The sequence below is a fragment of the Ahaetulla prasina genome, chromosome 3 (assembly GCF_028640845.1).
Source record: "Ahaetulla prasina isolate Xishuangbanna chromosome 3, ASM2864084v1, whole genome shotgun sequence".
NCBI lineage: Eukaryota > Metazoa > Chordata > Lepidosauria > Squamata > Colubridae > Ahaetulla > Ahaetulla prasina.
Window position 1 is genome coordinate 187087020 of NC_080541.1, and position 16852 is coordinate 187103871.

Consider the following 16852-nt stretch of genomic DNA (forward strand, 5'->3'; position numbering starts at 1 on the left):
CTTCTTAAAATCTTGCTAGGAAAACTGCAGGGACTTATCTAGACTCTAGATAAGTCCCTGCAGTTTTCTTAGCAAGATTTTAAGAAGTGGTTTGCCACTATCTTCTTCCTAGAGCTGAGAGAGAGTGACTGGCCCAAATGGCTTTGTGCTCAATGCAGGGTTAGAGCGCCTAGTTTCTTGCCTGGAACCTTAAATACTACACCAAACTGGCTCTTATAATAACTTAGCCACATATTCCCTAATTTAAGGAAAACTTGACCCATGAAGACAAGTTCTGCCCATTATGCTTTATCATTGAAGGGGCTAAATTACAACTGCTAGATCAGCCTGTTCTCAGCTCTGCTGCTTTTAAACCATGCACTTGGAAGGCAGGGAATAATGGCTTGGATTTCCTCTCAAAAGGGAAACACAGGACAGGAAAGAAGGATGCAACTGCTTGCTTTCCATCATCAAGAGGGAAGAAAAAAAAATTCCATGGTGGCTGCACAGCTGGATATTTGGACTTGCTTGCTTCATGGTGGGGACATGGCACTTCCTGGATCAGGTGTGACATTTCCCCATCTCTGAGAACAAGCGATTCCCATTTTAGGAATCACTAGCTGTACTAAAAAGTTATCATGCTCACACATCCCTCTTAAGTATTATGGCAAAATAAAGGCTAGCATGGAGTTTGTTGATCTAAATTTTGTAGGAACCCAACACATTTAAAACAGATTATTTTAAAAGATATTTCAAATTTTCTTTTTCAAGATCATAGAAGGCAGTGGAAATGCTCAATGAGAATGTGAGATAACATGAACAAATGCATGAGGACTAGAATGCCTCAGTATAGTTTAACCTTTGGTTATCTTAAAAAGCTAGGAATCAAATATAGAACGAACAGATGCTTTGCCACCAAACTAAAATTCCTAGCACAAGAAATGTTTTCATATATAAGATATAAGGATTTGGTGTCTGCACATAGAAATGACAAAACATAATCTGCAATGTTTTATATAGGAGGCTGTTTTGTGGTCTAACAATGCTATTTAGTTTGCTTCTCAGAAAAGTTTTCTGATAAAAATGGTCTGCAACCTGGAAAGTTTCATTATCTGGCATATAAACTTGTCTAAATGTTAAAGCCACATCCATATATGGACAAATTATCATTAAAGGATCAGCTCTGTCCTCAGTCTTCCTGTATATGCATGAAAAATCATTGTTGAATTATTCTTAGTAAAGGCACAATTTTAAAAACACATACCCTCCTCATTTACAGTTTAAGTCTAAATTTTTAAAAAATCCTTGCTTAACAAAGAGATATGAAGGACATGAACAACTTGCATCATTTAATGATATTTAATTTGGTTCTAATAAACATTGCTCAACAACTGAATTTGGTAGATAAGTTCTATAACCTTTCCCATATGATGAAGTCATTAAAATCCACTTTCTGAACCCAAAAACGTATTCAGAGGATCAGTTACAGAATAACAAAGTTGGAAATGATGTTTTCTAGTCCAAATCCTTTCCCAAGTAGGACATCCTATACTATTCCAGTTAAAAGGCTGCCAATCTCTTCTAAAAACTTCTGAATGTATGTCATTCCACTGATTAATTATTCTCACTATCAGGAAATTTCCCCATAGTTCTGGGTTGGACCTGTCTTTTGATAAGTTTCCATCCGTTACGTCTTGTCTTGCTCTCAAGTCTTTAGAGAGTAGGTTGTCCCCCTCTTCTCTTTGACAGCCTCTCAAATATTGGAAGACTGGTATCATGTCATCCCTAGTCCTTCCCTTTGTTAGACTGGACATACCCAGTTCCTGCATGCATTCTTCATATGTTTCAGCCTTAAACTCCTCAATCATCTTTGTTGCTCTTCTCTGCACCCTTTCCAGTATCTCAACATCTTTTATGTATCATGATGACCAGAACTGGATGCAGTATTCCAAGTGTGATATTACCAAGGCAGTATATAGTGGTACTAATACATGACCTTGATACTATTCTCTGTTGATGCAGCCTAGGACTGCATTGCCTTTTTGGCAGCTGCAGCATATTGCTGGCTCATACTTAAGTGGTTGTCCACTAAGACTCCTACGTCCCTCTCACAGTTACTACTATTGAGTCAGGTACCACTTATTTGTACCTGTGATCTGGTTTTTCTTGCCTAAGTGTAAAACATTATTTTTCTTCTACTGAATTTCATTTTGTTAAATAGGGCCCAGTGTTCAAGTCTGGTAAGACCTTTCTGGATCTTGACCCTATCTTCTAAAGTGTTGGGTACTCCTCCTAGCTTGGTGTCATCTGCAAATTTGATGAGTTGCCCTTCTATATCTTCATCTAAATGTTTTATGAATATGTTGAAGAGTACTGGGCCTAAGATAAAACATTGGGGTACCCTACTTCATACTTTCTTCCATGTAGATATAGTTCCATTGAGGACTACACACTGAATGTGGTTTGTCAGCCAGTTACAAATCCATCTGGAGGTGATGCTGTCTATCTCAAAATTTTCTATCTTACCAAGAAGTAAGTTGTGGTCATTCTGTGTTCACTGGTCACTAATTTAGTCACTTTGTCAAAGAATACAATAAGATTTGTTTGGCATGATCTGTTTTTGATAAACTCATATTGGCTTTTAATAATAGCTCCGCTTGCTTCTAGGTTTTTGCAGATCTGTTGCTTGATTATCTTTGCCTGGATCTTGGAAATGATGGAAGATGAACCATTTTTTACTATTAATACAAGTGCTGAGTCCTACCATAATAAAGTGAAGTAAATTTCTTGTTGCATAAAAAGAGAGCATGTGAGTCAGTTCAACAGGAAGTTGAAAAGAAACAAGCTGAATATGAAAGTTTCTTGTTAATGAATGTGGACTTTCCAGCCCTTTTAGCACAATCTATCAATTATCTTTTGAGAGAGATCAATGTTTGATCGTGCCTGAGATGGAAATACAGAATTGTTCCTCCCTTAAAAGCAGATGATATACTTATTCAGATACAATACTTCAGAATCGATTCTGCGTAGCTATTGAATGGTATCTTTCCTGTTTCTTATTATCTGATTATATCTTTTCATTCTGCTAGATCTCTTTCAATTTGATACCAATGTTAAATGTCTATACTTATTTTATTATTATTATTATTATGCACTGCTTTGATAATCCATATGCATGAAAGAATACACAGACAGTATTAAGTATAGATTTAGGTAAACAAGTCTGTCATTTCACTTGTGGAGGCTTATTTAATTTTTGCCTCACATTTTCTTCAACAAATGCTGAAGAGAATGTATGTGCCTTTTTCCTCCATAGCTGATCCCTGTTAACAATCAATGCGTTCATTAATAGAACACAATTGCTGCATTTTTATAACATGCTATGTCCAAGTCCATAAACCATAGTATAGCTTCATAAAATGACCTGATACACATAAAGAGCTAAATTTTGTGCTTAGTTTCCACAACACTCTGAGATATGCATTATTTAGCCCTTTTATTACCATTATTGTATCCAATCAGCCTGATTGAATATACTGTATGAATCTGGGCATGTATGCTTTTCCTTATAATAACCTATGAGATGGAAAGGTGGAGATGGAGAGAGGGATTCATAGATTTACCTAGTGAGTCTAGTGTCATGCGGATTAGATATTGATTCTGAATGTGCATCTAGATTGCCAATCCCGGTCTAGTATTTCAGGCACCACTGTCCACATGCAATTAACTCAGGAATTATTCCGGTAATGGATGGGATGCAAGACTTACCATGAAAAAAATATATGAAAGTGCTAGTTTCTTAATGAGGTGTTTTTCAGCTCAGTGGTGGTTTTGCTACTCTGAATCTCTCTACATATGATAGATTATTTTATTTTTATTTTATTTATTTATTTTTGTCACAACAATATACACAAGCATCACACAAAATGATTATATAGTATATAAACATATATATGAGGAAATATAAGGAAGTATAAGATATAAGAAAAAACAATAGGACAGGAACGGTAGGCACGTTTGTGCTCTTATGCACGCCCCTTATAGACCTCTTAGGAATGGGGTGACGTCAATATTAGAAAGTTTTTGGTTAAAGCTTTTGGGATTATGAGAAGAGACCACAGAGTCAGGTAGTGTGTTCCAAGCATTAATAACTCTGTTACAGAAGTCATATTTTCTGCAATCAAGATTGAAGCGGTTAACATTAAGTTTAAATCTATTGGTTGCTCTTGTATTATTGTAATTGAAGCTAAAGTAGTCTTCAACAGGAAGGACATTGCAATAGATGATTCTATGAGTTAAACTTAGGTCTTGTCGAAGGCGGCGGAGTTCTAAGTTTTCTAAACCTAGGATTTCAAGTCTGGTGGGATAAGGTATTTTGTTGTTTTCGGAGGAGCGGAGAACTCTTGTAAAATATTTCTGGACACGTTCAATTGTATTGATGTCAGAAATGTGGTGTGGGTTCCAGACAGGCGAGCTGTATTCAAGAATTGGTCTAGCAAATTTTTTATATGCTCTGGTTAGTAGTGTAGTGTTTTTGGAAAAGAAACTATGCAAGATTAGATTTACAACTCTTAGAGCCTTTTTTGCTATATAGTTGCAGTGGGCTTTGGCACTTAGATCATTTGATATGAAAACTTAATTTAGACAATGCAAATACATCTGCTAAGTAATGTATGTAAGGGAGACTTTTCAGATTTTATTCTGGGAATTCCTTGAGTTATTTATGAAAAGGCCTATAATAACAAAATAGTTTTCCCAGAATAAAGTTTTCCCAATTACCTTGTTTCCTTGCTTACGCACAAGGGAAGAAGAATTGGGGTGTCCTGGAAGAAATGTACTTAAGGTTTGGGGAATAACTATAAGCACTTCTCATTAGCATCCACTCTTTTTATTCCTTCAGAAATTCTTTGTGAAATGTGGCCTTTAGCAGATACACTAATGTCGAAAGGGTTTCCTGAACTCTACTACCCACCACAGTGAAGGAAAATTAATGCTATTACATATGGGCTGCAAAACTCTGGATGGCCACTAGATGGCAGAAGGAGTTGCAGAACACTTTTAATTTCTTGTTTGCCTCAAATGTGCCACCCACCCTCCTTGCTCTTGAAAAATATGTTGGTATGAAATTTGTTGCTTTGATGTCAGGGCTGGTGCTGTCCTTTCTATTTTAGTGTAGGGAAAATTAAGAGAAGCAACTAATGGATTGCTCTGCCTGTTTCCCTCATGCCAAGCATTACCCGCTAACTGAAAAAGAATGACCTAATGGGTGGGTGCTTGGAATGACATGTTTCACCCCCACTAAATTGCCTTAATAACAAGAGACAGTAGTTCATACTTGTGACTCATCAGGCTGTTTTTGAACACAGGTAAATTTTTGTCCTAAACTAGTCTGGCTGAGAGGTTGCAGAATTGGAAAAACTAAACCTGACTAAATCCTCCCAGAGAATAAGGAGAAGTATTTGAAGATCACTGGGGATCAGATCAGATCTAAATACTAGAACCTGGAACATTCTGTAGCCTCCAAGCCTATAACAATGGTGTCTTTGCTCATTGGGAGAGCAATGCCCTGAATGGCATAAAAGTTCAAGCAGCAAGCCCGGATTCCTCAAAAGTATAGAGATTGCTCAGAGTGAATAACTCCCTCTTAAGAGATAAAAAGTAGAAACTGTGGTTCGTCTGCATAAAAGATTCGGGCACAAAAATAAATTCATGCTAGATGTATTAACTACTATTCCTTCTGCTTATGTAAATGCCTGACATTTAGTTTGCTTTTTGACTTTTCTTTTCATTTGTTTAGATTTTCATTCTGGTCTCTGCTGTTTTAAATCCTGTGTTGGATTTGGATTATCACTACGGCTTTCTGTACATTATAAGTACCTTTTGCATTCTTGCTTTTGTTTTTTATTGCATCCCTTAAAAATTTTATAGACCTGGGAATATGTTGCGATTGCATGTTCTGAGAACAGAGCTACAGATATATTTGCATTTACTATATAGATCAGGGGTGTCAAACTTGTGGCCTGAGGGCCAGATGCATCATATGCACGTCCACGCCTGGTTTAACAAAGGGGAAAAAGTTGCGGTATGTCACATGTAGACAATGGGACACTGCAAATTTGACACCCCTTATATAAATCCCTAATCCATTAATAAACCAAGGCATATAGTTTTATATATGCATCTATGTATGTGTATATATATATATGTATACATGTGTATCAGGGGTGAAATGCTCCCGGTTCGGACTGGCTCGCCCGATCTGGTAGCGATCGTGGCGGGTGGTTCGGAGGATCGGTAGCAAAAATCCCTGGCCCCCGCCCCCTGCCTCTGCTGAGCCGAGCCATGAGGCTTTTTTTTTTTTTACTTTTAAAACCAGTTTTTCTTCAGCCGAAAACATGCCTTTAAAAGTAAAAAAAAACATGTTTTCTACAAGCTGTTCAGCTTAAGAGCTTGTAAAAAACCTCCTTTTAAGCGATTCTGGGCTGTGATAAAGCATTTATCTTATTTGCTCCTTTCCGGCTGCAAAAGCCATGCTTTAGATCAGTTGCATCAGTAGCCGTATGGGTCGTACTACCGTACTACCAGACCTTAGGACCTTTTGCCGCGAACTTAAAACCTATTTATTTCGTATGGCTGGACTAGCTTGATTTTTTATCTTTAAATTTTAATTGACTTTTGATGGGTTTTTAAAATTTAAATTTTTGTAATTTTATGGGGGTGTATGTTATTTTAATATTTGGGCAAATTTAAATCAGTTTTTTAAGGGTTGTTTTTACTATTGTGTATGTTTGTATTTTATCTGCCTGTTCACCGCCCTGAGTCCTTCGGGAGAAGGGCAGTATACAAATTCAAATATTCTATTCTATTCTATTCTTCTGCCTGAAATCCATCTGCTCAGTCAGCAACTGCTTTGCTGGCTGAGGAACCCTGGGATTTGAAGTCCACAAACCAAGTTACTAAGGTTGGAGACCCCTGATCTAAAAAATATAAATTAAATAAAATAATAAAATAAAATATTTGTGCAGCTTTCTGAGATTTGGTGTGTTTCTGTAGTGTTACACAAACACACAAAATCTCACAAAGCTGTATGTGGCATTTTGTGTGTGTGTGTGTGAAAGTTGGTTTTTGTGTTGTGTTGTGGTTGTGTTGTGTTGTATGTGTGTAAAGTGTGAAAGTTGGTTTTTGAGCTTTTTGTGGTTGTGTGAAGTGTGTGAAGTGTGAAGTGCAGCTGCTTTTACATTGTGTGTGAGTCAGTTGTGTTGTTTTGTGTTGTGTGTGTGTAAAGTGTGAAAGTTGGTTTTTGAGCTTTTTGCGGGTGTGTGAAGTGTGAAGTGCAGCTGCTTTTACATTGTGTGTGAGTCACTTGTGTTGTGTGTGTGTAAAGTGTGAAAGTTGGTTTTTGAGCTTTTGGTGGCTGTGTGAAGTGTGTGAAGTGTGAAGTGCAGCTGCTTTTACATTGTGTGTGAGTCGTGTTGTGTGTGTGTAAAGTGTGAAAGTTGATTTTTGGTACCTCTTATTGTTTTGTATACTTTGTTTATTATTTTTATTATTTATTGTTATTGACCACGCCCACCCAGTCATCTAACCACCAAGCCATGCCCACCAATTAAGCCACACCCACAGAACCGGTAGGGAAAATTTTTAGATTTCACCCCTGATATGTATATATCTGCACATCTTTGCTATTTGAGCTTTTTTTCTAACCTCTTTTTTGAATCAGCTTTGAGACTGGGTGGCTAAAACATTTTTACTGGCCTTTGAGAGTTTCCTAAGATCTGGGCATTGCGCCATTGTGTCCAATGAATAATCCAGTCTTGTCCCTTGGACAGGACAAAGGCCAACTTTTTTTTCCAGTGGCTTAAATTAATGAATATATTCTCTGTGGTCTAAATGCATGGAAAATTAAAGCGTTGGCTTTTCTTCCTAAACATAAATAAAAATTTGATATACTTCTAAGATTGATTTCAGTGGTATATAGCTTGTGATCAAATGTACTTTGTGCTTATTTTTTCTTTAAAAAATACCTCATAATCTATAGCTATAAATCACCACAAGCATTATTATTAAGCAAAGGAAATTGTGGTTTTAGTTTCCATTCTTGTAAGACAGGCCAACCAGATTGTCATTTCTAAAAAATACCTATTTTCAAAGCCTGCCTATGCACATACAGTGTATCACACCCCACTATTCTTCCTAAAAGTGTGCAGGCTTAGGAACCTGGGTAAGGATTCCTGTCCTATTTCTTTCTGTACATTGTTTTTGCCTAAGCATACAAAGGACTACATTGAAACTGGGTGGAGGGGATCTCACAACGGAATTCTATCATTTAATTTTCCTAAATCATGAAGAGTTCAGTGCAGTTTTTAATTAAGGAAAAGTCAAATCCACAACTTAAATAAGCACTCAAAAGTTCTGCTCTATTATAGATCCTCTCTAAAAATATCTGTATAAGATATCACCCTCATTTATATTGTTTATAGAAAACGTAGCTCATTTGAGTGGCAATGAAGAGTTCAAGTTACGTTTTACCCATTGGAGAGACTGACTTGTTTTCCTAGAAGAATATATCATGCAAGATACATAGCTGTATGATATTTTCCATGAACAACCTCCTTGCACCTGACCTGATTGAGTCTGTAGATGCTGGGGTAGCTGCCATCAAATAAAAAGAGCTTTCAGTGTAATATGTGAGACTTGCAGCCAATGAATAGTGACCAAAGTGATGCCAGGAGCTCACAGACAAACTTGCTAGCCAGAGCTGTGTCCTAGGAATGGCTACAAAAGACATTAGGGCAGTCCAACTCAAACACTGGATGTGGGGAAGACAGGAGCCAAATTGTGAAAAACAAAACCTGGATGGAAAAAAGATTCCCTGCTCTGTCTAGACTATTAGCATGTTCTTTGATAAATCCCTGTGCCTGCTATTTATGGAAACATTGCATTGACCTCTGATGATCTCTTAGTTTAATTTTAAACATTACCAGGCAAATCATTCCTGAACAATATTCTTTGTTACAGAAACCCAAACACAGTTTTGCTTGTAATAGATTAGGATCCTTTTTTTCTTTTGGTGAGTACAGCCTTTGCTTTATACAGCTGCTATTAGGAATTCTGGGTTTATCCCAACTTCGTCCTAACCAAGATGTGTATGTGCCCCAGCAATGTTTTTACATGCAGTGTTCTCATATTGTTGCCTTTATCTCATCCTAAACCTACTACATAGGCAGGTTAAAGCAATCTTTAGTTACTCAGTTCTAAGGCAGTGTTTCCATCTTCTTTTGACAGTTTTGACACAGAAGCAATGGGTGGAAACTGTTCAAGGAAAGAAGCAACTTAGAACTAAGGAGAAATTCCCTGACAGTTAGAACAATCAATAAGTGGAACAACTTGCCTGCAGAAATTGTGAATGCTCCAACACTGGAAATTTTTAAGAAAATGTTGGATAATCATCTGTCTGAGATGGTGTAGGGTTTCCTGCCTGGGCAGGGGGTTGGACTAGAAGGCCTCCAAAGTCCCTTCCAGCTCTGTTATTATTATTATTGCCATGGATATAGCCTGGGGTGTTTCATCTATTATGTGATTGATGATGTGATCAAGGCAGCAACCCAAAACAATGCCTGGCAAGTATTTTTTTATGTTCACATATTAAGCACACTCATCCTTTGGAAAGACTGATGGACCATTGTTTTAAAACAGAGGTTTAGCATTATTTTGAAAGAAAGCAATGCTGTTTTTGCAGAAAAAAACCCCTCAAACTTCCCCATGCTCTAAAATGTTGGTTTCTTCTCTTAATCTCTCTAATCCTTGACTGAAATTTAAAGATTAGAACAGAAACAGCTAATCTCTTTAGATAGTAAGAAAATTATAAATCCTGGAGTATTTTTTCCCCCAGGGATTTTCTAGTTCTAAGAGTCATTCATTGAAGGATATTGAGATGCTTGAAATATATCATTTTCAGCTTGGAGTTCCATATTTATTAAGTAAATGCAGTATAATATTGCCAACCAATTCTGCATACAGCTACCATACTTACTAATTTTAAGACAGAAATAGACCTGCAGCAGTATTAGATGAACTGGTGTCTTTAAATAATAGTATTTTGTAGAATCACAATCTGATAGACAGGAGAAAAAAAGACTACAACTGCAGTTAGAATAAATGCAGCTCACATTGGAAGAATTGTTTACAGATGTAATCAGATCTGAACAAATTTCTCCACGTGTTGTCATTTCACCATTTTAACAAAAGACACATAAAATTTTCAGCATTAATTCTTCTTCTTTGCTAATCATTCATATAATCTATATCTTAAGAATTGCAAAAATGCAATTCATGTGTATCAATGGTGATGCAAGTTATACCATAGTGCTAGTAGTGGATCTGACAACTTTTCATTGGCTGTGTCCTGAAGGTTTTTGTTATATTTTCCAGTGGTGTTTAGTGGGTGGGACAGTTACATTGTGACATCATGCAAACAGGCAGTGCTTTTCTTATTTTGGATGAGTTCAGTCTTTCCAACCACTCACCCTTCTTTTTCTTTTTCTTTCCAGCAAAGTTTCATGGGCAGTAATGCTTCCATTTTCAGGAATTGGATACCAACCTTTGCTAGGGTGATTTTTAGCAGACTTGCTGAATTTAGTCCAGGACACTTGGTTGTTCACCTCTGTGCAGTGTTGTTGGAAAATAAACACTGAGAGAGATGAATAAGATTTGACAAACATTTCAAAGATTTGCATGTGTGTGTGTGGGCAGGGGTAAATTTAATATTCAGGAAATTTAGGGACTACTTTTTGGCTCAATTTTAAGTTAATATACTTGCGTTAAAATTTATATACAGTCTCTGCCAAAAAGTCCCAGTTTCCAGAATAGTTAATGTTGGAGAACAGGACCTTCTTACAGATGATCACTTATTAGGGACATTTTAGCTGCACTAATCTTGAATACTCTTTAATATCAGGACTCCATAAGCATTGCTGAAAATTCTGGATGTGAAATCCACATATCTGAGGGTTGCCCAAATTGAAGAAGATTGACTGTATTTTTACATTCAAAATGCTAATGATGCAAGTCTCATCAGTAAACAACTAATTTAATTTACTTAATTTTACAGAGGAAATGCATAACATTTTTGCCCTTAATCTTCATAGATTCATATTTTGTCTGATGCAAATCATTTGGTTTGCTCACATCTGTTTTCATAATACTCATTTCTACTGAAACTAAATAGTGCAAGAACCTCATTCTTCATCCCTAGGGATTTCATTTTAAAGATTTTCTAAATGAAATTCTCCTTTGTGTAATGAGTAAGGATTAGTAGAAAAAACGCAGGAGAACTCTAACCAGCATCCATTTTATTTTATCTGTGTTGTGAAATAGTATGAGAAATAGTATGAGGCGAGAGCGATTGTGCCAAGGTGGACCAGAAAAGCTCTTGGCAAGATAGAGAGATGGAGATCTGAAAGTGGCTCATCTGAAATTTAACTCCATGGTTCTCTGCAAATGTAAGACTTCACATTTTCAAGGCCCAAAAATTTGATCAAAAAAACACTTGTATAAGATTCTGATCAAGTTAACTCTATTATATAATTGTTAATAACAACAATATATTACATGAGACACATTTGCTAAAGAATGCATTTCTTACTCCTTTGGGATTAAGGCTTCTTTTAGCTTCCTTGCTAAAATGTATACTTGCCAAAGTATACATTTGTAAGTTTTTGAGTGTAGGAACAATTCAGACAATTTCAGTCGTTTGGGGTTATCCATTCTGTAGTCCCTGGAGCTGCACAAGATTAAACTTGTTTAATGGGAAAAAATTTTTGTATAGGATTATTTGTTAATGAGATCAACGTTGTTTAATTTTAGAACAGAGCAGTGTAAGTTTATGTAGTATTTCTTAGAATGTAAAGAATGGAGGAGATCTTGGAGTTCATCCAGTTCAACACTTTTTTTATTTCATTTTGTCACAACAGTATACACAAACATTGTCATAAAAAAAACATATCATGAAGAAAATATATACATATATAAGTAAAGAATATGCATCAGCTATATTAATTTGATATAATGAAGGGAACAATAGGACAGGAACGGTAGGCACTTTTGTGCTCTTATGCATGCCCCAGTGTATTTCCCAGTGTATTTCCCAGTGTATTTCCAGTGTATTTCCCAGTTTAGGAATCTACTTTTATAGCATCCCCAACTGATGGTCATCAAACTTCCAATTAGAGCAAAAGAAAGCCCCCTTCTTTCCAAGATAGTCTTTTCTTACTGCTAGGATTTTTTCCTGATGTCCAACTGAAATAAGAATTTAAACCCATTGCTTCTTCCCCAATTTTTATATGACAGCCCTTGATCTATCATGTCTCCAGCCAATCTTCTACAAGCCAAACCACATTCAATACTTCTGTTTCTCATAGACTTTTTCTTCCTTCTTATCATTTTGATTGCTCTAATAAAATTTAATGTCAATAACTGGACAAAAGATTCTAACAGTGATCTGACTGCATCAAATAGAGAGGAATATACAGTATAGTTCTGTGATACAGAATTAAGATTGCATTTTTTGGTGCAGCTGCATAATTGTGAGGTCATAGTCAGATTATGATCCATGAAGAGACCCCAACCCCAACATTTTTAAAAAAGTGCAGGTCAGTAAGGATCTTCCTCATCAACATTCAAGCCTTGTTTTTTTATTTTTTTATTTTTTATTTATTTTATTTGTCATAACAATATATATAAGCATCACACAAAAGATTATATAGTATATAAACATATATATGAGGAAATATAAGGAGGTACACACACACACACACACACACACACACACATATATATACATACATACATATATGAAGAAAAAAAGAAAAGAAAGAAAAACAATAGGACAGGAACGGTAGGCACGTTTGTGCTCTTATGCACGCCCCTTTATAGACCTCTTAGGAATGGGGTGAGGTCAATAGTCGAAAGTTTTTGGTTAAAGCTTTTGGGATTATGGGAAGAGACCACAGAGTCAGGTAAAGTGTTCCAAGCACTGATGATTCTGTTACAGAAGTCATATTTTCTGCAATCTAGATTAAAGCGGTTAACATTGAGTTTAAATCTATTGGTTGCTCTTGTATTATTGCAATTAAAGCTGAACTAGTCTTTAACAGGAAGGACATTCCAGTAGATGATTCTATGAGTTAAACTTAGGTCTTGTCGAAGGCGATGGAGTTCTAAGTTTTCTAAGCCTAGGATTTCAAGTCTGGTGGCATAAGGTATTTTGTTGTTTTCAGATGTCCAATGTAGGGTTCTAATTGTGAATGTAAAAAATGCAGCAAACACATTTTTGGATTCTCTTTACTTGAGAAACCTCACGACAGCAATTTTTGCAGATACCTTTGCTGTTCTTTGATGCTAGCAAACATCAAAATCACTCACAAAGCTTCCCAGTTCAGTCTGATTTTTAAAAAGGATTATAGTTCATCTCATAAGTTCCAGATAGGCTTGAAAATGTCTCCCAAGTCACGTTGGGACTTCAGCCAATGTAAATTCTATGGCAATAATTGCAACATAAACAAAACTGGTATTCTTTCTAATAATAATTTTAAACCTTCCCACTAGTTCTTCTTTAGTGATTTGTAGCATCAGTCAGCCAGCCTCTGTTCAAATTGTTATATCAGCACAGTGATACTTGGATCCTTCCAGAAGGCACTATGAATCATCATTGGGTTTCCATTTTAGATGGACCAAGGAAAACCCAAGTATAAAACTGCAGATTAGCCTTTTACTTATTCTATCAAGTTGGATATATTTATTACGTAGTAAAGATAAAAAGCTAATAGATGACAGCAACAATTTTAGATAATTTGTCCAAAGATGTCAGTATGATGCATCAGATATTTATTTACAACATATACATTATGTTCTTCAGCTTCAAACTGTTCTGGAGCTGTCATGTCAACAAGGATGAGTAAATGAACAGTGGGTTATCCATGTTTTTCAGGTGATGGCACAAGGATAAAGTCCAAGAGTGATCGCACAACGAAAGAAATTCTTCTTACTGAAATGGATCAAAGAGTAATAGACCTTCCTTGATTTTATTCACATTGGGGCTGATCTTCATTGGGCCATTGTAGAGTACTTCTTTCTTTCCTAAAAGCTCTTAAAGGGAGGTAAAAGCCTCCTAGTTGTCTTTGCAGTGGCTGGAAGGATATAAAAATGGTTGGTTTCCTGTCTGACGAGAATCATGCACTTAGTGCTTTTCTTAATATAAAATAAGATATAATCATGTGATTAAGGCTGCAGTGTTAAGCATACTTAGTAAAACATAACTACTTCATATGAAGCCGTTCAATATTTAGGTATAAGATTAAAAAGTAACCAGGTTGTACATGAGATCTAGCAATGTGCAGCAAAAAATAAAGGGGAAAATACAATAATAAATAAAATTAGAATTTCAGGAATAGTGGCAGACAGAACATATGTCAGTAATGTAAACGGCATTCAGATGTGGCATCCTAAATCCTAATTTAGGAATAATATTTATAAAACAGTTATTACATGCCTAATACTGATCTGCATAAGTATTGCATTGCGACATGTATTTGGAAAACCAAGATGGGCAATAATAGAAAGACATATTAATTTAAACAAATGAAAAATAAGAGGGTATTTCCTTCAAAACAACGAAGTTGGGGTGACAAGAAATTCTGCATTAAGAACTATGTATTGAAATCTGAATGTTTTCCCCAGAAAGAAAATGTAAAAGAAATAAATTATGGTATTGGCTAATTAATGAGAATGTATATGAAAATTTGAAAATGGGTCCTTATTATAGGCGTCCAAATCTAGGTCAGCTGAAGATCTCTACTTCTGGTGTGTTTATTTTATTTATTTATTTATTATTCGAATTTATATACCGCCCTATCTCCCAAAGGACTCAGGGCGGTTTACAGGCATATAAAACATCAATATCAATATACAAATTAAAATAATCCTTAAAAAACTTATTCTAGCGCCCGAATTATTAAAAATAGAAATATAAATATCAAATATAAATATTAAAATCAATTTAAAACCCCTCTAAATTTAAAAATCTAAGCCAGTCCTGCACAGATGAATAAATGTGTCTTGAGCTCGCGACGGAAGGTTCGAAGGTCAGGAAGTTGACGGAGTCCTGGGGGGAGTTCGTTCCAGAGGGTGGGAGCCCCACAGAAGGCCCTTCCCTGGGCATCGCCAACCGACACTGCCTAGCTGGCGGCACCCTGAGAGTCCCTCTCTGTGAGAGCGCACGGGTCGGTGAGAGGTATCTGGTGCAGTAGGCGGTCCCGTAGATAACCCGGCCCTATGCCATGGGCGCTTTAAAGGTGGTCACCAAAACCTTGAGCGCACCGGAAGGCCACAGGTAGCCAGTGCAGTCTGCGCAGGATGGGTGTTATCACGGGAGCCACGAGGGCTCCCTCTATCACCAGCGCAGCCGCATTCTGAACTAACTGCAGCCTCCGGATGCCCTTCAAGGAAGCCCCATGTAGAGGCGTTGCAGTAATCCAGGCGAGGCGTCACAAGGCGTGGTGACCGTGCAAAGGGCCTCCCGGTCCAGAAAGGCGCAACTGGCGCACCAAGCGAACCTGGTAGAACGCTCTCCTGGAGGCGGCCGTCAAATGATCTTCTAGAGACAGCCGTTCATCCAGGAGGGCGCCTAAGTTGCGCACCCTCTCCGCCGGGGCCAATGACTCGCCACCGATGGTCAGCAGCAGTTAGCTGACTGTGCGGGATGCGGCATCCACAGCCACTCTGTCTTGGAGGGATTGAGCTTGAGCCTGTTTCTCCCCATCCAGACCCGTACGGCCTCCAGGCACCGGGACAGCACTTCGATAGCTTCGTTGGGGTGGTCCGGTGTGGAAAAGTACAGCTGGGTGTCATCCGCGTACAGCTGGTGTTAAGAAAGTGTTTTGTGTTAATGTTCTTACTCTTTCCAGAAGTGAGTGTAAACAGCCTTGGTGAAAGCAGCATATTAACTGTGCACAACATCAGTAGTGTGTGTTGAAGATAATTTAATACTGAAAGCAGGTTATGAACGGTAATATTCTGTCTTAAAGGATATTTACAGTAACACATTAAACAGTCAATGGAACAGTCAGTGGTGAGAAAAATTAATCCAGATATTTCAACATAAAAGAAGTATTTTTTCCACAAGCCTGAACCTCTTTAATTTTACATGCAGCTTGAGATTTGAATTTTTCTGTGATGATCCACACTTTAACTGCAGTGCTCTGAATATATAAGGAAAGGTTGAAAAATATTACATTCTTATTCCCTTCTGTTTGTTCTTCACTGTGTTTGCAGTATCTGTTTACGTGCAAATAAAGTTAGAAATATTTCTGCGTGTCTATGGATGTTCTTTTTACCACTTAATTATACATCAGAGACTCAGTAGGTGTTTGTTATAATGTAATGCTAAATTTATTGACTTGAAATTAATCTTCATTTGCCTTCAAGTTTTTATCTAGTGTTTCTAAAAATGCAGGTACTGATGTTTACTTAGTTGTAAACCCATTATGTTCAGTGAACATACTCTGTAACCATGTCTTTATTGTATCAGTCATATAAAAATGAAGTTTTAATTTGCTAAAACTAGATGTTAACTTTCAGAAACAGATGCTTCTTAAAGTGTAATAAAACTGAATGGATAAGTATGTCAGTGGGACAACAATCTAGACATCTAAACCTATTTCTCATGACTTCCCAAGGGCAAAAATATAAGTAGGGAGGATTAGTTAACTCAAGAAGCTAAAAATGCAGAAGAAAAAAAATAACATTTGTTTTGAATGTTATAGCTCCTCTTTTACCTACATTTTAGCAAATGTTTGTTGCATATAATTGAGAAAAT

At 36.8% G+C, this 16852-nt stretch overlaps 1 long non-coding RNA gene across 1 annotated transcript in view; it reads left to right on the forward strand.

The window, feature by feature from the left end:
• The window catches only part of LOC131196045 (uncharacterized), a 51637-nt gene that overhangs the window by 976 nt on the left and 33809 nt on the right, over positions 1 to 16852 (forward strand). The window lies entirely within an intron of this gene.